Source organism: Tenrec ecaudatus, chromosome 5 (genome assembly GCF_050624435.1).
Source record: "Tenrec ecaudatus isolate mTenEca1 chromosome 5, mTenEca1.hap1, whole genome shotgun sequence".
Lineage (NCBI taxonomy): Eukaryota > Metazoa > Chordata > Mammalia > Afrosoricida > Tenrecidae > Tenrec > Tenrec ecaudatus.
Genome location: NC_134534.1, coordinates 174,089,700 through 174,116,132, shown reverse-complemented (window position 1 = coordinate 174,116,132; position 26,433 = coordinate 174,089,700).

Below are 26,433 nucleotides of genomic sequence, written 5' to 3'. Positions count from 1 at the left end.
ACACCATGTAGATACGTGCAGAAGGGAGAGTCTCCACAGGCTGGGATCTGCCACTGCCTGCACGACTTCTGCCACCCCAGAGGGATGATTGGGAGATAACAACACAGCTTTGTCTCATGAGCACACATAGCCACAGCTCTCTGAGAGTGAAGACCGAGAGATCTTAAAAGGCCTTGGTACTGACATAACAGCCAGTGCTTATTTTGTTTTCAAATCTACAGACAGAACATAGAGGACTCAATTGTCTTTTCATAGAAGAAAGTGATTATTAATAAGGATAAGGTAAAATTAAAAATACACTTCTTACTACCGAGACTCAGATGGATACTTGTAGAGCAGTGTCCATGGCAGCTCCATTCTCAGCAGCGGAAAGTGGAAACAACCCATGGGCCCATCAACAGATGATGGGTCAATGAAATGTGGTACATGCATACCATGGTAAGCACTGTAAAGAGAAGTCAAGTGACAATACATGCTACCACATGGATGGACTTTGAAACCATTATGCTGAGAGAACCAAGTCAGACATAAAAAAACAGATCTGATAGATTCGGTTTACATGAAATAGCTAGAGTGGGAAAATGCATACAGGCATAAAGTAGATTTGTGGTTGCCTCAGGTTGGAGGGTGAAGGGAATGTGGAGGTCATGGTTTCAGAAGTTCTGAACTTCCCATTGGGGGTGATGAAAATATTTTGGAAGTGGATAGTGATGATCTGGGGTTTGGGGTTGTTTTTTTAAATGCACCTAAATTCAGAAGCGACAAAGTAGTGGTGAGAAGGGTAGAGGGAGATGGGACGAGGCCTGTCGCTTTCACAAATTCCTTCTGTGCTCTTTGGATTGTTTAAGCCATGTGTGTATAACACTGAGGGAAAAAATGAAATACTATATTAAAAGATATCAAATAAATCATTCCTCTCCAACTAGAGTCCCATAGTCAAGAACAGAAAGCCACCTGGGCCTTTGAGCGGGTTTTTCAAAAGACCGACCTGCTGTGGCGGTGAAGTGCTCCATGTTTCCGGAAACCCGATGCTATAGGAGCATCCTTCACCTTTCTCTGCCTCCGCGGTGGAAGAGGAGGAGCCCGTGGGTGCAGTGAGTTTCACGGTGAGCTGTAACTGCAAGGTCAGCAGCTGGAGCCCACCAGCCGCTCGCTCTGTAAGAGAAAGGCGAGCTTGTCTGTCCACAGTCTCAGATATCCAGAGGTGCAGTTCCACTCTGTCTTAGAGGGTCCATCTGAGCCAGCATCGACTTGGTGGCCTTGACTTTGCCATTCTGGCGCAAGGGTGAAGGCCCCCGTTACTGAGCAGCAAACATCACTGATTCAGAAAGTGTTTCGAAACAGACGAAGACACCCATCAAGAGAAGTGAACTTTTGAAGCTGACGTGGGGGCGAGGTGGATCAACAATCAGATCAGACCAAGTTCAAGGGCTGCCAGGAACCAAGCCCAGAGGTCTGCCCATGACAAACTCTCCTTTGATGGGAGGGGACTGGCTTGACACCACTCCAGGCATTCTAGTTTCTGACCTCAGAGGCACCCGTTCTGCCTTGAGGTAGCTATGTGCAGCGGCTCAAGGAAAGTAAACTAGCCTCCTCCTCAGACACCCCTCCTTAAGGAACCCCTGACTCTCCCTGCCTCCTTGTCTGAAATAAGATCTTCTGTGACCTTATAACATCATAACTAGTCCACAGAAGGCTTTTCCTGGCGGGGAAATTCTGAAGCAAAAATGTCAGTGGTCTCCACAGGAGGGATTGGTACGTGATGTTCTAATAACTTTGGACTGCAGCCGTGAGCCTGTCCGGCTTTCTGCGGGAGTAGGGTGGGTTTGGCAGAAAGATAAAAAGCACTGGAAACCAGACAGCTTTCAACAGGCCTCCTGGGGAAGCCCTCCCAGCGGGCTCACAGGGGCACTGGGAAAACAGCTCTAAGCAAAAGCATAAAACGCCTGCCAGCAGGGCCAGTCCTGGCCCACGGCAACCCCTCATGTGTCAGAGTAGAACTGTACTCCATGCTAGTTTCTTTAAAATAAGTTATCTTATTGTTGAGAACATGCAAAGCAGAAAATACACCCGTTCATCAGTTTCTACATGTCCAATTTTATGACACTGAGTACATGTTTTCGACTGGCAGAACTATTCTCAGCCTCTTTCTCTTCCTCCATTAACATAAAGCCATTGCTATTCCATGATGCTCACCTTCCCGACACAATCGCTGAAGACAAAGCCGGGGAATAAGCAAACGTGCTGAAGAAAGCTGATGGTGCCCGGCTTGAAGACAAACAAGCGGCCATCTAGCTGAGAAGCAACAAAGCCCACAAGTAAGAAGCACACCAGCCTATGGAATCACAAGGTGTTGATGGGATCAGGGATCAGGCATCGAACAAAAAATCATATCATTGTGAATGAGGGGTTGTGTGGAGTGGAGACCCAAAGCCCATCTGTAAGCAACTGGACAGCCCCTTACAGAAGGGTCGTGGGGAGGAGATGAGCCAGTCAGTGTGCAGTATAGCACCAATGAAACGTACAACTTTCAGTGAAGGGAGACGTCGGACAGTGTAAGACATAACAAAATAAGTTATAAATTACCAAGGGTTCATGAAGGATAGGGCAGGGACAAAGGGGAGAAAATGAGGAGCTGATACCAAGGGCTCAAGTAGAAAGCAAATGTTTTGAGAATGATGATGGCAACAAATGTACAAATGTGCTTGATACAATTGATATATGTATAGATTATGATAACAGTTGTATGAGCCCCTAATAAAACGACTAAAAAAAACGTGCTTGACGCAATGGATGGATGTATGGAGTGTGATAAGTTTGTAAAAGCCCCTCCAGATTCCTTAGCCCTCAAACCTAAACAGTGGTCTGCGTGGCTTAAAGAAAAAAGGAAGAAAGTGAAACTGAAGTGGACTTGGAGTCTTGTGACAAACAAGTTCACTTCAAACTATAGGACACACACACAAAAAAAGAGTTGTACGAACCCCCAATAAAATTATTTTTTTTAAAAAGAAACATACAACTTTCTAGTTCTTTAATGCTTCCCCCACCACCCCCCGCCACTCCCCACTATCATGATCCCAATTCTACTTTACAAATCCCGCTAGACCAGAGGATGTACACTGGTACAAATAAGAACTAGAAACACAGGGAATCCAGGACAGATAAACCCCTCAGGACCAATAATGAGAGTAGCGATACAAGTAGGGTAAGGGAAAGGTAGGGTAGAAAGGTTGAACTGATCACAAAGATCTACATATAACTCCCTCCCTGGAGAATGGACAACAGAAAAGTGGGTGAAGGGAGACATGGACCAGTGTAAGACATGACAAAATCATAATTTATAAATTACCAAGGGTTCGTGAGGGAAAGTGGATGGGGAGGGAGGGGGAAAGTGAGGTGATACCAAGGGCTCAAGTAGAAAGCAAATATTTAGAGAATAATGGTGACAATTGTACAAATGTGCTTGACACAATGGATGGATGGATGGATGGATGGATGGATGGATGGATGGATGGATGGATGGATAGATGGATGGATGGATGGATGGATGGATGGATGGATGGATGGATGGATGGACTGTGATGAGAGTTGTACGAGCCCCCAATAAAGTGATTTGAAAGAAACAAAGCAAAATATAAAGCCATTGCTGTAAATTGCCTACCTAGTTTTTCAAATTGCTGTTGTCCACTTGGTCCCATATAGATAGACCCTTAAAGAGCACAGTGCTCAAGCCAGATATCCTTTATTAATTAAGCCAAGGTATCGTTGAAGTTTTTTAAAAGTTGTATTGTGAATTAGGTGAAAGTTTATTGAGCCTATCAATTTCGTGTGTGTGTGTGTGTGTGTGTGTGTGTGTAGCTATAAATTGCCCCCTGATAGCTGCTTTTCCTGTTCCCCAAAGGGTTTGGTATTCTGTTTTCATTCTCATTCGATTCAAGTAAGTTCTTTCATTTCCCCTTTCTTGCATTCTTCATTAAGTTTTTAACTCACTGTCATAGGGTCAATAAACCACATATTTGATCTGATTTAAATTTCCACATATTTGATCTGATTTAAATTTCCTGATCTAAATTTCCACATATTTGATCTGATTTTTCTTTATCTCCCTGCTATTAACTTCTATTTTTACAACATTGTGATCTGAGAAAATGCTTTGTAGTATTTCCATGCTTTTTATTTTTTGAGACAATGCTTTGTGGCCCAATATATGGCCTATTCTGGGGAATGTTCCACGTGTTCTGGGAAATGATACATATTGTGCTGATGTTGGGTAGAGTGGAGTCTGCCTATGAGTTCAAGGTGATGGACTGTGTTGTTTGTTCCTTCTCGTTAGGTGTGCTCTCCTTCATCACAGTGGTGTGTTGGGAGGCTAGGGGCAAGTGGACGGCTAATAAGGATGAGCTAATAAGAAGGAAGAAAATGCTCTAAATGGACTGTGGTCCTTATTGTATGACTCTTCTTGATCTGGTCGAATTATTGAATTGTATGATATGTGAATCATATGCCAATAAAACTGTTAGGGGGGAGTAGAATATTAAAGTCTTTTAATGTAATTATTGAGTCATCTGTTTCTCTTTTCAGTTCTGTTAAAGTTTGATTTAAATATTTGGAGGCTTTTCGTGGGGTGAATAGATCTTCATTATAACTATTTTTGACTTTAATTTTTTAAGTAATTAATTAGGAAGAAGTACATGGGAGTTCCTAGAGTAACTAGAATAGTATTCCATTGTCCAGAATTTGAAGTCTTTTTTTTTTTTTTCAATTTGAACCAAAGGTCACACATCTTCATTAGCTGTCAACCTCTTTCAAAAACAAACAAACATTTGATTGGGAGCTAATTCAGATATCATATCCTCCCATAGTTCAATCACATCAAGTAGTCTTGTACAATTGGTACCAAAATCAGTTTCAAAACATTCTTTTCCTGCTTGACTTCCTTGACATCAGCTACCTTTTGCTGCTCACTGCCCTCCCCCCACTTCCCCGCACCCCTGAATTCCACTCCCCAGAAACACTTTTTGTAAGTGGTGCCTGTCATCACACATGCAACTTCTTAGAGACTCACTACTTTTACGTTCTTGTTTAATTGGCCCGTTAGTGATTTTACAATGTCTTTCTTTATCTCCTAAACTGGTTTTTGCCTTTAAGTTTATTTCATCAGAAATACTACATATTGCCACTTTTGCTCACTTTTCACTGCCATTTGCTTGATTTTTCTTTCCATCCTTTGATCTTTAGTCTACTTTGGCGTTTATTTCTAAGCCATGTCTCTTGTAGACAGAATATTGATGAGCCTCGTTTTCTAATCCAGTCTGCTATTATCCTGTCTCTTGCCTGGTACATTTAAATTATTTTGGTGAGGGGGTTTATTAATTTCTTTGACGTTACTCTCTAATTTTATATTTTCTTCCCAAGTTTAAAGCAATTTTTTATTTTAAAATTGTCTTGACTTCTCAATGTGGAACTTTTATAAATACAATATTTATCAATTTTTTTCTCTGAAGTCCTTATGTACATATTGAAATCTATATTGTCGTATTTTCAACCTTATAGGTTAATTTTATTTTGGATAATTCAATATCTAGTTGGTTTCTGGGTGATGTCAGATGTGTTAACCCCTGGGTGTTATCTGCTACTCTTGGTTCTCTGTCTGAATAACTTTCTCTAGTATTTCCTGTAATATTCTTCATCTTCTTTATGAATTCCATTCATTTCTGTTTATCTGGAAATGTGCAAATTTCACCATTGTGCTTGAAGAATCAGTTTTGCTGGACAGATAATTCTTGGTTGGCAATGTTTTTTTCTTTCAAAGCTTTATGTATGTCAGCCCATTGTCCTTATACCCATATGGTTTCTATTGAGAAACCACAACTTCCAAGATAAATAACTTTTCTTTTTTTCATAAACTATTTTCAGGATTCTTTCTTTGCTTTTGATTTTGGAAAGTTTGATTATGATAGGCCTTGGTAATTTTCATTGGAAGTGCATCTTATTTGGGCTCCATTGAATGAACACATTTCTCATAATATTAAGAACATTTTTTGCACAAATATTTGACAATTTTTCCTGTGCGTTTGTCCTTTTGGTCTCTTTCTTGTCTATAATTCTAATCAGATGTCAGATATTCCTCTCGATGCTCACCCACAAAATGTTTAGGACTTCTTTGTTCCATTTTCCCCACCCCTTTGGGTTTCTTGTTGCTCGTTCATTCTTTTCTCTGTTCTTCTGAGATGTGTCTTCAATTCTTGTTAATTCTGTCTTTTATTGATTCCGTTCTACTCCTTTGCCTTTTCAATGTGTTATCTATTTCTGAAATCTTAATACTACTCTGGATTTTTATTTGCTGGTTTTGTACGGTTTCTAATTGTAGTAGATAGATAATTCTATGTCAACTTGATAAACAAGTACAGAGGTGCAATCTGTCTGTCAATCAGGTCACAGCTTTTTTTTTTTTTTCAGGTCACAGCCTTATGGATGTCTTATTGTGGGCATAGCCATCGCATGAAGATTCTGGGAACTTCCTCTCTCTAGATTCTGTCATCAGAAGAGCCAGGCCATTCTCTCTCTCTGCTTCAGCATCCTGTTGACAAGACACATGGAACCATGCCGATGGCAGCCAGAGCCCCAGAGATGCTTCCACCACCACTGGATCCACAAGACTTTCTAACCACTGGCCTGTGATCTTCCTACATTCAGCATCATTGCATGTGTTGTGTGAATCTGCAGAGGAATTTATATAGTATTAGACATATGGGCTAATATCAGACATATGGACTTGATCTGGACTGGGCTAATGTTTTCTTAATATACAATTAGTCTTTTATATAAACCTCTTTCTTATATACATACATGGGTGTCCCTGGATTTGTTTCCCTGGTCAACCTGGACTAACACACTAATTTTCCATTTTTTTGTTCATTTATTTTTGTGGCAGATGTGGTATTTTCCTTTTTCTGGAATTCTTTTAGAGTTTTATCTGTGTTTCCCTTGATCTTTCTCCCAATCTGCTGAAGGTAAATAGATATAATTCTTTCAAAGTCCTTATCTGACAGTTCCAAGTTCCAATGCTATTTCTCCCTCAGGAATTTTTTCTGGGTCTGTATTTTGGCCATTTGTTTGAGTCTTTCTATCGTTATTTTTTGTGTGGATGGTGGTTGTCTACTGTGCCTGAAACATCATGGTTCTGTTTTATTTGCATTTAATTGGTATGCTTTACCCAGATCATTTGTTTTTTATTTTGTTTCCTGTTTAGCATTATTTTGTTTGGGTATACAGGAGCATAGGAAGCAGATAGCCTAAACTGCTTAATAGCATGTCAGCATTAGGCACTCACCACCAGTCTACTGGTGGGTGTAATCAAGGACGGGAGACAAAAAAGTAAGAACAAAGCCTAGGGGAGGAGGGAAGAGAGAACAATAATATTAAAGACAAATAAGAAAAGGAATAAAAGGAAACGAAAGAACAAAGGAACAGAAACAAAAATTAAATGAATCAAAAGCATAGAAAAAGGAAACATAAAAGGAGAAGCCTGGAGTCAGGGCACCCAGTCAGTGCTCCTGCTACCGTGGACGGACGAAGGTGGTGGGGCAGGACATCTGGTATAGTTTGGCATGTGCTACTGGAGGATCCCACAGGAGCCATTTGCCTTATCCTGGCAGGAGTTTCTACCTTGCTGAGAGGGCAGCTGGGCTGGTACTGAGCATTCTGCTAGCCAAAGAAGACAGACAGCATGTGCCCAGTGTCTGATCCACAAGGGCACAACTCCAATTTCAAGCAGAGCAGGGTGTGTGTGTGTGTGTGTGTGTGTGTGTGTGTGTGTGTGTGTGTGTGTGTGTGTAGGGGTGAGGCTGTCACTGGTCCCTAGGTTGACAAGATTAGGGTCTAGCTACACTTCTGGTCACCAGAAAGGGATACAATGCACCTTTCAAACAGAGGAATGTACCTTTGTGGTGACCCGCCACCAGTGTCATCCCAATTGAACACTGCTTGCAAAAGTTCAAAATGGCTGCATTGTGCCAGGTCAACTGTCGCTGAGCCATGTCTTTGTCTCCTTGTTCTATATTCATTCAGTCTTTTCTTCTAGTTGGTAGCTGATCCATTTCTTCTTTTTTTAAATCATTTTGTTGGGAGCTCGTACAACTCTTATCACAATCCATCCATCCATCCATTGTGTCAAGCACATTTGTACATATGTTGCCATCATCATTTTCAAAACATTATCTTCCTACTTGAGCCCTTGGTATCTGATCCATACCTTAATCATTTCCTTTGCAGTTAAGAGTTATAGGATAACCCGCCATATCTATTTCCTGTGGTTTCTTATGTTTGTTACAGAGAGTCTGGGCAGTTGTTCTGTCCCGTCAGCTATCTTGCCAGAAGCTCAAGTTTCAGATTTAAAGAGATCTCAGGGCAATTGTTACAGGACCCCATATGGTTTTCAATGACTAATATTTTAAAATTAAATTACCACAGCTTTCTTCCAAGCCACCTCTGATGATCTCAAATCTTCAAAGTTTCCAATAAATGCTTGGTTGCTTAATCATTTGTGCCACCCAGGACTCCTTAGGATGGCATCATAATCCACTTTTCTTGGTAATGTTTTCTTTTTTCTGTCGGAATGTCCTAAAGAGATCTTTAGATAGTGAGAACCCCGTGGCTCATATTATCTTCGCAAGGGGTAGTTCCAATGCAAGAGAACAAAAGAAAACGCCCATGTTCCTATGAAAGCCTCTTCAGTTTCCACATAGCAGATGAGAAGCTGAGTTTTGTCGGTTTTGTCATTTTTTTCCCAAATGAACTTGTTTCACAATTAATTTATCTTTAACTGCCTCCTCTAATACTTTAACTCTTAACTTCTTTTTTTTTAAAACATTTTATTAGGGGCTCATACAACTCTTATCACAATCCATACATATACATACATCAATTGTATAAAGCACATCTGTACATTCTTTGCCCTAATCATTCTCAAAGCATTTGCTCTCCACTTAAGCCCTCTGCATCAGGTTCTCTTTTTTTTCCCCTTCCCTTCCCGCTCCCCCTCCCCCATTAACTCTTAACTTCTTAGTAACCTTGTTATACCTATGCTGGTATAGTAGAAATACCACAAGTGGATGACTTTAATAACCAGAAATCAAGTTTCTCATAGTTTATGCGTCCAGAAGTCCAATTTTAAGAGATTGACTTAAGATACACCCTCCACCTTCTGTCTCATTAACATAGCAAAGAAAACCCATTTCCAAATGGTATTCTAACCATGGTATTTAACACCTCACTGCTATCCTATCAGCTCCTACTCATAGCAACCTCGGAGGACCAGGTAGAATTGCTCCTGTGCGTTTCCAGGATTACAACTCTTGATGGGGGTAGATAACATTCTTCTTTCGCCCTCAGAGCAGCTGGTGTTTTCTAACTGCTGGTGATGTAGCAGTTACATATTGGACTGTAATCCGAAAGATCTGCAGTTCAAAACCACCAGCCGCTGCACAAGAGAAAGACTGGGTTTTGCACTCTCGTAAAACAGCTACGCTCCTGGAAACCCACAGGGACAGTTCTACCCTGTCTTATGCGATCACCATGAGTCACCATGGACTTGATGGTTGTGGGATTAAGAGCTTAATCTGACCTGTTACACCACAAAGGCTCCCAGCCACAGGCATAGGAGCTCACATTTAAAATGCATATTGGGCAGGTGGGATGGGCAAGCACAAGCCATAACACTGTATGATAATATTTTCCTTTATGGTAGCAGTTCTCAACCTGTGGGTCACGACCCCTGTGTGGGTCGAAAGGCCTTTTCACAGGGATTGCCCGATTCATAATGGTAGCAAAATGACAGTGATAAAGTAGCAACGAAAATAATGTTATGGTTGGGGGAGGGGGGTCACCAAAACATGAGGAACTGTAAAAAGGGTAGTAGCAGTGGGAAGGTTGATAGTCACTGCTTTAAGGCTTATAAACTCTGTATATAAGACATTTTTCTTTCTCTTTTTTTAAGACATTTTTCTTTCACTCTCTTTCCCTTTTTTTGGTAGAAATTTTGTCTGAAAATGAGGGCATTCTATTATGAAGTGAGGTCGTGCTGTGGCCCATAATGCCTGGATTCCACTAGCTATTGGCCAATTAAAGGTACTTAGCCACTTGTTGTTAGGAACTGTCAAGCTGGCCACCTTATGTACAACAGATCGAATCACTGCCTGGTCCTACCCCACACTCACAATTGTTCTTAGGTTTCGTTCCATTGTGGCAGCCACTGGATCAATCCATCTTAGGGAGAACCATCCTCAGATGCTCGCATTTTGGTGGCAGAAGAGAAATAACACACACACAGGAAAGTGATATGGATGATTGAATGATATCAAACATTGGGGAGTGAAAGCAAGCAGGGAGGAGGATGTGGAACGTGTGTGATGATGAAGGGGCAGGCTGCAATTGCAAAGAGATCCTCATGGAATTCCTCACTAACAGGACAACATTTGAACCAAGACTGGAACCAATCGCCAAACCCAACCGGTTTCCATCACGTCGGCTCTGAGTCGGATGACCCATGTCTGAGCAGAGCGGTACCCCATAAGCCTTTTCTTTAAAACAAAAACAAAAAACTTTTTACTGTGCATAAAGGGTGTACAGAGCAGATCAGTTTTTCATTCAACAACTCATACACATTTTGTTGCATGTCATTGCTTGTAATCCCCACACTATCACAACACTCCCCTGCTTCCTCTCACTGATTCCTACAACTGACTGTTCCTTCTTTACTAATCCTTCTGCACTTTGTCCTTGCTTTTTAAATCTGAAATGGTTGGTTATTCTGGGTATGTGTACCTTCTTAATATTCTTGTTTCCTTTATAGGGCTGACTATTGTTCCTCTTATAGACCTGTTTTCTGCTAATGGCTAATGGTAATGAGGAACACCATGATGAACATAACGATGTCCATGAATTGGACACACGAAGAATGCTGAAAAGGCGAATGTTTTGTCACCTATCCATTTACCCTACAGGCTTTGTTACTTATATATTTGCCATATATATTCACCGTACATCCATATGTATTTAGTCCTGGTCGCACAGTGGGTTATGTTTTGGGCTGCTAACCACAAAGTCAGCTGTTTGAAGCCACCAATCACTCGTTAAGAGAAAAATCAAGTTTTCTATTCCTGAAAAGATTTGTAGGCTTGGAAACCCAAAGGGCAGTTCTGCTCTGTCCTATAGGATTACTGTCAGTCAGAATCCACTTGATGGCAGCAAGTTGACTTGAGTTATGTTTACTAACATTAAAACAAAGAAATCCAAGGACTAAGAATGTACTGTCATATGTAGCCCCATAAAGACCTTGACGTACTGGAGACTTTGACATACACAATGTCCATGGGGTAAAAGCCTGGCTGGAGAAGGCACTAGACTAGATGTGGTAGTTACAAAATCTGTTGTCAATTTGAGATTTAAGAGTCGCAGAGTGGAGTCTGGCCTGTCAATCAGGTCAGAGCTTGATGACCTTATTTGGGGGTGCTAAGGAGATAAATAGCTCGCTGGAAGTGGGGCACAGGCTCACTCCCTGTGAGACATTACTGACAAAGAGCCTGATGGAGTTGTGCTGATGCAGCCAGAGCCTGGAGCTGGAGAAGCCACGTGGAGACCCACGCCAGCACTGAGATGCTTCTACTGCCACTGGACCCACAAGACTTTCCACTCACTCGCCTGTGATCTTCCTGCATTCAGCGTCATTGCATGTGTTTCATGAGTCTGAAAAGGACTAGACTGGTATCAGACATATGGGCTAATATTGGACTTAAATTCTTGATCTGGACTGGGCTGTTTTCTCAATATGTAATTGCTCATGTCTAGAAAGCTCTTTCTCACACACCTGTGAGCGTGTCTATGGATTTGCTTCTCTAGTCGCACACTAGGGAAAACAGTAGGAAGCACCTTAGAGGTAGAATCCAAGCAACTCGCTCGCAGAGTTTTGCTGCAAAGTGAAGAAGGGTGATTGGCAAGCTCACTGAATGGACTGAGTGTCAAAGGAGGGATTGCTTTTACGGGGGAAAGCATATCATGTTTGTCTATTGAGAATGAACGAAAGATGTGAAGATGGAAACGTGCCATTAATGAATTCTTCTTTCATTAGCTGGTGATCTCTGTTCTGCTGTGATCCATAGCACTCTTGTGGGCTGATTTTCTATTGGAGATCATCAGGCCTTTCCTCCTAGTCTGTCTCTGTCTGGAAACTGCGCTGCAGCTATGCACCACGGGGACCATGGTGGTATATGAAATACCAGTGGTATATCATCTAGCATCACATAAGCCACCACAGGACACTGCCTGTTGGTGACCTTGTAGGACAGGGTAGAGCTGCCCTGTGGGCTTCTGAGACTATAACTCGATGGGAGTCGAAAACTCCATCTTTCTCCCAAAGGGGTGGTTTCAAACTGCAGACTTTGTGGTTAACAGCCCCCTTGAATAACCACTACGCAACCAGCACGCCTCACAAGACGGACAAATGGACTCAAACATATCAGTGACCATAATGGTGCACAGGATCAGGCAATGTTTCATTGTGTTATGCTTGAGGTCGCCGTGAGTCGACGGGTGCTAACTACCCAAGCTGGTTACTTCCTGGATGCTCCCTTCTCCGTTTAAAGCCAGAAGCTGCTAACACCTTTCATCTTCAGCACCCAGGCTGGTCCAGAAACTTCAGTTCTCCCTTCCCTGCTTAACTTCTGCTGCACAAGAGTTTACCTCCACGGAGCACTACCTGCCAGACACACCTCTGAGCTCTCTGCACCTCCTACTAATTTAATCCTCCTAACAGCCCTCTGTGATAGGTAACATTGTTATCCTTAAATTACAGGTGCAGAACAGGAGACTAGAGAATCTAGGTCATTGGCTACAGGTGCACAAGTGGAGCTGCGTTTCAGCCCAAACGAGCGTTCCTGAAGCTCGCGATCTTAACCTTCACAGTCTCTGCAGAAGAAACAGCCTTTCCTTTTGGGGACCTTTCCCCAAATCACTCTTGGCTTCTCACCCGTCTCTTCCAGTCCCTCCACAATGTCATGGAATCGGGGTGTCTATCTCGCTGTCCCCCACAGTCTCCCAACACCGTGGCATGTGCCTTTATGACAGACCGATTCCCATTCCCCAGGAGCCTTGTTGGGGATTTTTTTTTTTTTTTGAGAAAGAGGCCAGAAGCTTGTTCCATTTTACTCTCTTCACTGGATTGTCAGTCAATGAATAAAAATGAATCCAAGCTTTCCCTGCTAATAACAATGCTATCTTGCTTCTGATACAAAACTTGCAGTGAATGCCAAGAATGAGGTTGGGGTGGGGGGCTCTGGAGGGTGGGGAAGGTGGTTGAGTCTTTCTTTGGGGGCAAGCACTTCAGGCACCCACTTAAAGAGAGGTTTCCATGCCACCGACTACAGAGGAGCTGAGCGCCAGACCCCAGCCCTAACCCGAAGGCAGGCCCTGTGCTTGTCCCCCAGGACGCCCTTCCCTTTGCCACCCGGAACCCTTGCTCCCGAGCCATCACCAAAGGCTGCAATTGCAGATGCCATCAGTCATCACAGAGGAAAACGGGATTTGGGGAGAAGACGGGGCTCGAGTGGAAATGCAACCCATCATTTTCGTGTCTTTGCCTTGATGCCTTTCCCTTGGCTGTGACTCCCGCCCTTTGTTCTCTGTGGTTTGCAACGCTGTTCTCATCCTCTCGGGACTCCCAGCTGACAGCGTCATGGACAGCCTTTTGGCGTGCATTCAGACATCGTTCAGCCCTCGCCAGAGAGCGAGGGTTCCTCGAGAGCCCCTGCTTCCCTGGCCTGTCTCCTGCCAGAACCCGGACTGTAGCGGCATGGAGGAGGGTGGGACGCACCAGCTCTCCAGAGTGATGTGATGTGAAGACGACCTAGCTCAGAAAAGTCCAGAGAGTCCCGATGCCAACCCTGGGGCTCAAGGATCAGAACAGAAAGAGAGAAGGGCTGGAATTTAAATTCTAGCAAGCCCCCTCGCTGATTCGGATGGATACACGCAGATGATTGAGGACCAGGCATCCAAAGTGTGCCCCGGGAGAGGTAAGAGACAGTCTGCCTCATCCAGGACTTGCCTCTCTTCAGGAACAGCAGAAAGAAACATGAGGGCAGTTTAGAAGGTAAGAAGGACAATGGACAGGAGGACTCTGTTCCGTCAGAGTCACACACCCACCTTCCCACTCCTGAGGTTGGCAGATTCCAAGGGGGTCAGAAGCAGAAGTGTGCACATGTTTACATGTCTGTCGAGTATGTCTAAGAACACATCACCTTAGAGCAGTGGTTCCCAACCTTCCCAATGCTGCAACCCTTTAATACCAATCCTCATGTTGTGGTGACCCCCAACCATAAAATTATTTTCGTTGCTACTTCATAATGGCAAATTTGCTACTATTATAAATCAGGCAACCCCTGTGAAAGGTCATGACCCACAGGTTGAGAACTGCTGTCTTAGAGCCTAGAAGGGGGGTAGATGTCATCTGACCCATCTAACCATCTCAAATATTTCCTGGAATGAAGTTCGGTAGTGGTAGACTGCTCACCTTCCACGTAGCAGACACGAGTTCAATTCCAGGCCAATCCACCTCATGGGTAACTTCCACCAAGCTTCCAGATTAACATGAAGCAGGCAGAAAAACCTGGCGATGCACATCTAGAAATCAGTTAGTGGTGATGATTATACAATTCTCCTTGAGATGACTGAACTATTGATTTGTATGATATGTAAATTATGTGCCAATAAAACGGTTGCAAAAATAGATAAGTAGAAGTAAAACTCCGTGGTCTGATCAACAGCCCGTCAAGGGGAAGGTGTTGGATTGGACTGCTTCCTTTCCTGGTGCGCGGGGTAGCCGTGAGCGGGGAGGTAGGGCCACGGCTATGAACAGCAGTATCTCAGTAAACAGGAAAGTCTACTCTGGCCCCATTCTCCAGATCACTGAACAGAGGAGGGCTCGAGGACCAAGGACATGGAATTAACCGGCTCGATGGAACCACGCCAGCTGGTGGAAGGTCCAGAGCTCCACCCAGGGCCCTCGCCTTTACAGCTCCGTCTGCTGCCCTCGCCTCCCTGAAATAAGCATCACAGGAAGCTGGTGAACGGATTCCTGAGGGGCTCGGGGGTTGGTATGCATGGCTGGTTCACAGCTGAGACAGGGTAGCGTGCACTCCCAGTTCACCAAGAGGGGACGCCTGAGCCATATGTGAAGAGCACCATTTTGGGGGGTATCTGCCATGCTACATTAGGAGCCTTGGTGGCATTGGGCTATGATCCATAAGGTCACTAGTTCAAAACCACCAGCTTCTCTGATGGAGAAAGACGGAGCTTTCTACTCTTGTGAAGCGTTACCGTCTGTAAGTCTACACGGAAGAAGCACACCAGCCTGCGTGATCCAAAGGTCACAATAATATCGTCCAAATATGACTCCGGGGAAAGTATCAGAGCTTAAATTGTGAACACCCAATTTGAAGATGGCTGTGGGAGACAGTGGGAGCCCCAAACCCATCTGCAGAGGATCCAGTCAGATGAGGCCTCTGGCAGATCCCCTCGAGCCACAGTCCAGGGACTCAAACAGCGTCACTCTCAGACAGAGATGACTGTAAACTTGATTGTGGCGGATCAAACATGGCATAATTGGACACTTGGTCAGCGGACTGTCATCTTGACCCAATCTGTGATCTAGGCTCAGGTATTTCTTGCTTGTTCTGCAACAAAAATTTCTTCGCCGACTTTTTAAATATTGATGGTGGTCTTTTCTTTCTTACTCTTTATTTTTATATTATTATTGTAATTTTATTCTTGCCATTTTATCTTGTTTTTAGTGTCATTGCTATTTTTTCCTGTTTGTGAAACACAAAAGGAGTAGATGCATAGAGATCATAACTGATGCAATCATTTATCTGGGATGTGGTGGGGAGGGGAATAGGAAGGGTGAGGGGATTTGGGGATCAAACAAGGAATTCGGGAGGGAGGAGCGATCACTGGGGCATATTGTGATTATGTACATACAACTCATTTTAAAAGTGATTTAACCATGGAGGTGTGTGATTTGTGAATACCATATCAAGAAAACACTCAAAAAGTTGATATAATATGAAAAATGTAGCCAAGATTATTGAACAATGTGTACAGAAATTGTTTGATAGGATCCTAATTTGCTATGTAAATTCTCACCAAAACACAATAAAATATTTTTAAAAGAATTACAGTCTAGGAAACCCACAGAGGCAGTGCTAACCTGGTCTGCAGGGACACTGAGGTTCAGTCCACATTGGCTGCCTGGCAGTGGGGTTGGAGTTTTTTACCATGTTACATCATCTCCACTGATTTCCCTCCATTATTTCTGTTTAAACCCCAGGCTGCAAAGTTTTATTTCCGTTTTACCCATGAAAGAGTGGAAATCAATAATAATAATAATTTATAAATTATCAAGGGGGGGTTGGGGAGGGAGGGTGGAAAATGAGGAGCTGATACCAAGGGCTCAAGTAGAAAGAAAATGTTTTGAGAATGATGATGGCAACAAATGTACAAATGTGCTAAGAGTTGTACGAATCCCCAATAAAAAAAAATTTTTTTAAAGAAAGGCCCACATCAAAGAAGCATACCAGCCTGTGTGATCACGAGGTGTCAAAGGGATCAGATATAAGGCATCATCAAAAAAAAATCTTACCATAATGAATGAAGGGGGAAGTGCAGAATAGAAACCCAAAGCCCATTTATCGGCCACAGGAGATCCCCTTGCAGAGGGGTCTAGGGGAGGAGATGAGTCAGTCAGGGTGCGATATAGCACCGATAAAGAATACAGCTTTCCTCCAGTTCCTAAATGCTTCCTCCGCCTCCCCCCACCCCACCCCCACTATCATGATCAGAATTCTACCTTGCAAGTCTGGATAGAGCAGAGGATGTACACTGGGGCAGATAGGAGCTGGAGGCACAGGGAATCCACGGTGGATGATACCTTCAGGACCAGGGGTATGAGTGGCGATACTGGGAGGATACAGGGAGAGTGAGTTGGAAAGAGGGAACCGATTACAAGGATCTACAAGTGACCTCCTCCCTGGGGGACAGATAAGTGAAAAGGGGGTGAAGGGAGACGTCAGACAGGGCAAGATATGACAAAATAATAATTTATAAATTATCAAGGGCTCATGAAGGAGGAGGGAGCGGGTAGGGAGGGGGAAAAAAAGAGGACCTGATGCAAAGGGCTTAAGTGGCGAGCAAATGCTTGAAAATGATAAGGGCAAAGGATGTAGAGATGTGCTTCACACAATTGATGTATGTATGGATTGTGATAAGAGTTGTATGAGCCCCTAATAAAATGTAAAAAAAGAAAATGATTAGGGCAAAGAATATACAGATGTGCTTTATACAATTGATGTATGTATATGTATGGACTGTGATAAGAGTTGTATGAGCCCCTAATAAGTTGTTTTTAAAAAAAACCATCTCAAATAAAAAAGAAAGGAAGGAAGAATGCAAACTCAGAAATTAAGTATTCAAGGCAAAATGACACACCAGTGAGTAAGGAAACTAGGGCGGGAAGCTGAGTTTCCCTGAGTCCATGCGCGTGTGTGGTTCTCTACCCAATAAACCAGCTGCCTCACGTGGATGCCACGTGTGTCAGAGCAGAACCGCTCCATAGGGCTGATTTTCCAGAAGATGACCAGGTCTTTCTTTTGAGGGGCCTTCTGTAGATTCGAACGCTCAACCTCTCAGCTAGCAGCTGAGCACATTAACCATTTCCACCACGCAGGGACTCCCTAGACCCTATACTGATTCACTCAGTCCCTCAACTCAGTCATGGAGACTGAGTACAGGTGTTGTTGTTGTTGTTGTTGTTAGGTGGCATCAAGTCAGTGCCAACCCATAGCGACTCTACACAAAACAGAAGGAAACACTGCCTGGTCCTGCACCGTCCCCACAATTGTCTCTGGCCTTGAGCCCCTCCTTGCAGCCACTGCATCAACCCGTCTTGCTGAGGGCCCTCCTCTTTTCCCTGGCCCTCTACTTTCCCAAACATGATGTCCTTCCCCTGCGACTGGTCTCTGCTGAAAACATGTCCGAGACAAGGCTCGCCATCCTTGCCTCTCAGGGGCACTCTGGCTGTACGTCTTCCCAGACGGACTTGTTCTCTCCATCTTCCTCTCCAGCGCCACGATCCCAATGCATTGGGAAGGACGCCGCTTCCCACTTCAGGGCAGGAGCCAGCAGCTGGAAACTGTACACGGGCACTGCCAACTGCTAATTTATTCCTTTTCCAAGGGAGACACGCCTAACGAGGTGACTTGTTGTGACCAATCCCCCGGTGAGAAAAGTTACTTGGGAACTCGATCTAAGATAAGAAAGCTACTTGGTGACACTAGAGACAGAACAAAGGAAATCCAATACTCCTGAGGACATTTCTATCAGGGAGCTAGCCAGGGGAACCGGCGGTCTGCAGGGTGGGCAGGCTGTTCCCCTTGCTGGCAGGCTGAGGAGAGGCCTCGGACCCAGCTCAGGGGGTTCACACGACAGTCTGTTCCGGGCTGACTGCTCCTACAACAACCCACGGTCATGGTCCGGCTTCGACCTCCCTCCCCATTACTCGTCAACATGTCATAACGCACATCTGACGTGGCCTGCTTCCTCGTTGGATTTAGGGAGTGTTCTTGCTATTCATCAGAATCAACTGCGATGGATGTGAGTTTGTCTTGTATTTTGAAATTTTGTCCTGATGGGAAACTCCGACCTAGAGACCCCCGTGGGTGTGGTAGTGGGGAGAGGCTAGGGAAGGTAGACTGGGGTAAGCGGGGAAGGTTGTCTTTTTTACATTTCACTTACAGAAAATGCCTTCAAAGTCCATTTTGGACCTTTATTGGCTCACTTAGGGAGCCCTGGAGGCAGACTGGGTACGTGTTCGGCCGCAGTCCACAAGGTCAGCAGTTGACAGCACCAGCCACTCTGCAGGAGAAAGGAGCTTTCCGCTCCCCTAGGGACTTACCATGTCACAAACCCTCAGGGGCAGTTCTGCCGTCCTCCAGCTCTCTCTGAGTCAGCTGGGGCTCGATGACAGTGAGTTTTGGGGGGAGGGGTGTTTGTTGGTTGGTTGGCCTCTGGAAATCCTATTTCCTTCTGTGGTGACAACCAACGTTTATGATTTACCTGTAACTTTTGGTAGTGTTAGATGTGAACTAGTTAAAACAATCATATTAAAAGCACAGGAGGGTATGTGTAGATACTTGTAAAGATATTACTAATAAAAACCACAGTCCTTGAGTCAATGCCAACTCCCAGTGACCCTCTAAGACAGAGTAGGCCTGCTGCTGTAGGTTTCTGAGACTGGAACTCTTTACAGGAGTAGAAAGCCTTGTCTTTTTTTGAGGAGAGGTGGGTGGTTTTGAACTGTTAACATTGCTGTCAGCAGCCCAGTTGGTAGCCAAACCACTACCAGGGAGGGCTCCTTTGGACATACCAGTCACTAGGGAGCAGCAGAGCAGGGGCTGGTTTTGAACTGCTGACTTTTCAGATCTCAGCCCAATAGGTAACCACTACACCACTAGGTCTTCCAGTAATAATAAAAGACAATAATAATGAAAACTTTTTGAAAAGAGGAGTCTGGCTTAATGCGAGACCACTTACCATACGCAGTCATCAGGGGGAAAACAGGGGAAATGGATCTATTGTAAATAGAAAAATCCCATGCCCCACCCCTCCCCAATTTTCATGATCTTTACTAATCCAACAGTGTTTTGAACAGTGAATTGTACCATGAACCATCTGCCCGTGAGCATCTGAGGATGAAAGGACCATCACGTTATGGGAGGCAACACTGAACACAGAAACATGACAACGAGGGATGCGCAGAGAGGACCACCACCGCAGAGCACAGCAGCCGCAAGTGCAGTTCATCACAGCTCGAAGACTTGACCTGGGACTGGTTGTACGTATGTACCTATAAATGTACATGTGTATACATGAAGATCCACCATTGGTCTGCTAACCAAATGCCCTCCTGTTCAAACCCAGCTGCCTCTGGGAGAAAGACGAGGTTGTCTGCTCCTCAAAAGATTGACAGTTCTAGAAAACCAATACAGGCTCACCATTATCAGAATCAGCTCAATGGCAGTATGTTTGGTGTGGAGTGTGTGTGTGTGTGTGTGTGTGTGTGTGTGTGTGTGTACTTCAAGAAGCTCACGGGTTTTTGATGGCTGATTTTTCAGAAGGAGAGCACCGGCCTTTCTTTTGAGGAGGTGCTGGGTAGATTTGAACTTTCAACCTTTGTTGTGCTGGTTAGCTCCCATTGTGTAGGTTCTAACCCACAGTGACCCTGTGCACAATGTTGCCTGATGTTGCACCACACTCACAGTTGTTCCTATGCCTGAGCCACAGTGTCAACCCAGCTCATTGAGGATCCTCCTCTTCTTGCTGCCTCTTCACTTCACCAGGCACGATGACTTTCCCCGGGGACTGTTCTCGCCCGGAGATATGTCCAAAGAAGATAAGACAAAGTCTACCCATCCTTGCCTCTGTGGAGCACTCGGGCGTACTTCTTCCAAGATAAATGGGTTGGTTCTTTTAGCAGTCCATGATATTTTTAATATTCTTCTCCAGCACTACAATTCAAACCCTAGGCTCCCCCGTAATGACATTTAGTGAAAAGAAACTCTCCTTTCAACTTCTAGTAAGATCCTCAGTTCACACTTCCCCCCGGCAGCCAATCTTGTCCACCCTTTGTGCACCCTTCCATTTCATTCTTTAAGCTGAAAGCGTTACTGTTCAAAAAGTGATCATGTGTGCTTGCCTTAGCATGACCACTTAGGGAGCACTACCTCCACCTCTTCCAGCCTTCGCTTCTGCCTCTATCAGCCAGCCCTCGGCCTTGACACTGTCATCAGCACCTCTGTTGGCAGAAACTTTAGGGGAGAGGTCAAGCTAAGATCCATTTACCTTCCTGACAGAAATTTAGGTTAATTTTAAAAATCATTTTATTAGGGGCACATACAACTAATTTAGGTTAATTGAGTTAATGCACAAAATATGATTTGGATTAAGTTAAGTTCGGGTATTGGGTTCTAGAGCCAGCTCTGTTGCCTAACACAAAAGCCTCTACCACGTGTGCTATTTATATGGAAAGTCATCAAGTTAAACCAAAAATTCAACTCCTCAGATACATCAGTCTCATTTTCAAGTTCTCGTTTGCCATATGTGGCTAGTGATTACTATCTTGGGCAGAGAAATTCAGACCTTTCCACTGCTACAGAAAGTTCTAGAAGATAAAACTGTTCTCAAAGGGCTGGCTTCCTCTTCATGAGGAGCTGCCATGTGGATGGCTCAGGAGCTTCTCTGAACTCCCTCCAGGCTTCTAGTTCCCTATAACTTGCTTCTCCTCCAGATACAGAGCATACTTTTCCTCTGTCTGGAACATTCCGTCACACTCACACCCCATTCTCTCTACCTAACTACAGCATTTCCCCACAAATAACTTTCCCATAGCAAGGAGTTTGGGCTTGTTTTGTTTTTCTTTTGTAGGGTACAGCATGCTTTTAAAAAGATAGATAGGGACATTTGCACAGTAAGCAAGACAAACAAACAAACGCATAATGTGCACGTTATTTACATGAAAGTACTGTAACTCTAGTGAGACCCCAACTTAGAAGTTATTTCTTGCAAGAAGTCAGCCCTGGATTCCAAACAGCTAGATTATAGCAGCCTGTTTGGATGTCCCCATCTCATCCTTTCTCATTACTTTATTCCCCATCACAACATCCTATTAATATGTACTATAAATATCTATGTATTTGTCTCTCTCACTTATTGTTTGGATGTCCCCATCTCATCCTTTGTCATTACTTGTTTCCCCATCACAACATCCTATTAGCATATACTATAAATATCTATTTATTTGTCTTGATCTCTCACTTATCTATTCCTTCACTGAGCACTTAGTATGACTTATTGTGTCAGCAAGCAGAGCCTGGAAGAATTGCTCTCATCCTGAGACAGAGTGTCATTTTTAAAACTACAGGTTAACAAAGAAACACACACTACATAGTGCCTCACTTGGCCAGGGAACACCCTGACCCACAGCAGTACCCTTAGGAAAATCACCTAATACTGGATAATCAACTACTTCTGGGTCAATTCTGACTCATAGAGAACCCATGTTTCTGAGGCTGCAAATCTTTACAGAAAAAAAAAAACTCATTTTCTCCTGAGGAACAACTGGTGCGTTTGAACTTGTGACCTTGCAGTTAGTAGTCCAAAGTTTACCTGAATGCTACCTTGAATGCTAAAACCCATCCACCACCACCAAGTTGATTCCAACTCATAGTGACCCTGTAAGACAGAGTAGAAACCCTGTGGGTTTCTGAGTCTGGAATTCTTTATGAGAGTAGTGAGCCTTATCTTTCTCCTTCAGAGCCATCAGTGGTTTTGAACTGCTGACCTTGCAGTTAGCAGCCCAACACACAACCCACTACATTACCAGCACTCCTACGTACCGTTAATGTTATATAGAACATTGGATCTGATGACAAACAGTAGCTCCTAGTCAACCCACCCTTGCCTCGTCCTGAAGCATTAAACCAGACAACTCTTCCAGAAGCAAGACCTGGCGATCTGTTTCCAAAAGTTCATGGCCATGAAAGCACTATGGCACATAGAGCGAACTGAGAAAACATGGAGGTCACCATTCTTCTGAAAAAATTCAACAGAAAGCCGTTAGTCCGGCTCACCCTAGATGACGCAGCCTTTGACTTGATCGGGCAAGTTGGAACTGGGAAGAGGAACTTTCACCCTCCTGAGAAGTAAGGCAGCAGAAACCTGATGGTGAGCGAACAGACGGCCTGGTCTCTGGCCCTTCCAGTGTCAGGCTGAGGCCACAAATGGCTTCTCCATTGACTTTAGAGAATGTACTATTAGACATTGAATTGCAGACGGCTTCTGCATGTGACATTGGTAAGATAGTGGCTTGGGTTTAATGAAGATTCGGGTGAAATCAGGGATATCCAGACCCCTAAATCAATGAAAGAGAAGCCACAAGAAGAGTTTGTCAGGTTAAAGCTGAAGAAAATCAAAACAAGCCCATGAGAGCCAAAACACGACCTGGAGTCTATCTCATCTGAATTTCAAGAACAGAGATGATGTGTTGAGCACTAGCGACAGAAGACTTGATGAGCTGTGGTTGGACATCAAGAACATCATTCATGAAGAAAGCAAAAGGCCATTTAAAAATAAAAACACGGGAAAAAGAAAAGATTGGGTGGGTATCAGAAGAGATTCTGAAACTTGCTCTTATTCTTTTAAAAGAGAATTCACAATGCTGAACAAACTCGCACTTGAAAAAGAGCTGCTATATGGAGCCCAGCATAGCACTTACCCTCTCTCACAGTACACACACTTGTCTCTCATGTCAGCGGAGAAAGGGTTATGCTCTGTGTACTGACACCCCCAAAGCCCGCCTCTCCGTAGCTAGGGAGAAATGTTCTCCACACACCGCTGCTTCTGAAACCCCATGGCCACACCCACGCGCGTTGGAGCCCAACTCTATTTGTTCCTGGTTTTCATAGAGTTAAGTGCATGTGTCACCCACGAGAGTGCCAAGTCAGCGATGGCCTTGAGGGAAGGATTAAAGGATGAAGGATGCCATTGATGACCAGATAGCGTCTTGATGATCCCTTCAGAAAGGAGGAGGGGAAATCCTGCAAACAAACACTTTCTTGTGCTCACCTTTTATTTATCAATCCATGGTGTATATGGGTGTTCCTGTTTAGTTGTTTGGTTCTTCAGGGCACATTCCAAGTAGAGAGATTGCAGGACCTACAGTGTTTGTATTTGCATTTGTTTAAGGAAGCTCCATACTTTCCCACAGGGAATGTACAATTCTGCAACCCCACGAGCAATGCATGAGTGTTCCAGTCTCTCCACATCATCTCCAACATGTATTATTTTCTTTTTTTTTTTAATTTTTTTATTTTATTTTAAAAATTTATTGGGGCTGATACAATTCTTTTCACAGTTCATACATATACATACATCAATTGTATAAAGCACATCTGTACAGTCTTTGCCCTAATCATTTTTTTCTCTTTTCTTCTTTTACATTTTATTAGGGACTCAAACAACTCTTACCACAATCCATACATATACATACATCAATTGTATAAAGCACATCCATACATTCCCTGCCCCAATCATTCTCAAGGCGTTTGCTCTCCACTTAAGCCCCTTGCATTAGGTCCTCTTTTTCCCCCCCGCCCAACATGTATTATTTTCTGTTTGTTCATTTGCTTTCCTTGAGAGTGCTGACGTGAGGTGCTATCTCATTGTGGGTTTAATTTGTATTTCCCTTATAGCTAATGAGCATGAGCATGTCTTCATATGATTTCTGGCTACCCAGATGTCCTCTATAATAAATTGTCTATTCATGTCTTGTGCCCATTTCTGAGATTGGGTTATTTGTATTTTTCTTTTAAGGTGCTGTGATTGTCTATAGATTTTTTTAATTAACCCTTTATCTGATATATCATTGCCAAATATTTTTTCCCAATCTGTGGGTTCCCCTTTGGCTCTGTCAATGAAATCTTTTTGTATATATAAATGTCATAGTTTTAGAAGATCTTAGTCCTGTATTTTGTCATCTGTAGTAGGGGTGTTTTTAATTATGTTTGCTTGTGTATTAATGTCTTATTTTAGGGCTCTTAAGTTTGTCCCTATTTTATCATTGATGAACTTTATTATTCTAGGGTTTATATTTAAGTCTTTAATCCATTTTGAGTTCTTTTTGTACATGGTGTGAGGTATAGATCTTGTTTTGCAGGTTGAGATCCAAATTTTCCAGCACCATTTATGGAAAAGGTTCTCTCTTCTCCCATTTAATGTGTTTTAGTCTTTATCAAAAATTATGTCACTTCATGAGGGAGGGAGAGAATATTGGGGAGGGAGGGGGCAATGAGAAGCAGATACCAAGGGCTCAAGTAGAAAGAAAACATTTTCAAAATGATGATGGCAACAAATGTACAAATGTGCTTGACACAATGGATGGATGGATGGATGGATGGATTGCAATAAGAGTTGTATGAGCCCCCAATAAAATGATTTAAATAAGTAAACATAAATAAAGCATGTGTCTCTAGGTGCTTGGTTATACTTCTGGGGCCTCTGTTCTACTCCATTGGTCTGCATATCATTGTACTAATACGAAGCTGTTTTTATTACTATGACTGTATGATAGGTTGTGAAATCAGGAAGTGAAGAGTCTTCTGTTTTGTTTTTCTTTTTCAATGTTTTGTTTATCCTAAATTTTTTTCCTTTCCATATAAAGCAGGTGATTAGTTTTCCATTTCTTTGAAGAACTATGTTAGGACTTGGACAGGAATTGTGTGGAATTTATAGGATGTGTTCAGTAATGTCGGCATTTTCACTAGGTCATGTCTTCTTATCCATGAGGATGGGGCTCACATACCAGAGGGAACAGACCTCAGAGGTTCCCAAGGGAGGGAGGGTAAAAGTGGGGAGATGAAGCAATGCACCAGAAGGTTGACAGGTAGTACATTGGGTGAGAGGGAGGATGGAGGTCCATAAGAGAGGGATGAGATATCAGGGGAGGGGGATTATGGATAAAATATGGTTGATGAGGGTGGGATGGATGAATGAATTGAACCGCTGAATGCAGAATTAATGGTCTGATATGTATATGCACACACCCCCCACCTATTTCCATAATTAAAAAGTCATCAAATGCAAACAAACAAAAATAATCTCACTGTCAATAAATAAAGTAATACTCTGAGCTGCTGGATGGGAAATAGACAGAAAGAAGTCCAGGGAAGAAATAGATCCAGACAGACACAGGGAGATCCATTGGGAACCCCTTAAACAAATCTGAGTCTGGCAAATACTGGCAGCGGTAGTAGAAGTAGTGAGCAGTGGTACAATTCTGGATATAGTCCCAAACCCACTGACATCAAGTTGATTCCAATTCATAGAGACTCCGTAGGTCAGAATGAAGCTGCTCCACAGGGTTCCCGAGGCTGTAAATCTTCGTGGGAGCAAACAGCCTCATCTTCCTCTCCTGATCGAAGCCAGAGTTTCTGCCAGAAGGACCCTCCCAATGGAGTTGCATATCATGTGTGAAATAAAGAGTCTGAAAGAATTCCCAAATTTTTTACCTAAGCTGCTATCAATATAAGTTAATTCTCATGTCAAAAATAAGCCATGTGACAGGGTCCATATGTTTTCATCACAAAAGATGGCAGGCTTCTAAAGACACTATGCAGCCTGGATTTGCCTGAGTCATCAGAGAATCATCTATGCCTTAGGAGACGTAACCACATGCACGCAGCGAACTGCTAGGACTGAAAGAAAAAACTGGAACCTGAAGATCATCCCAGACTCTTGAAAGTTTAGCCAAAGAATTTGTGGTCCGTGATTTTT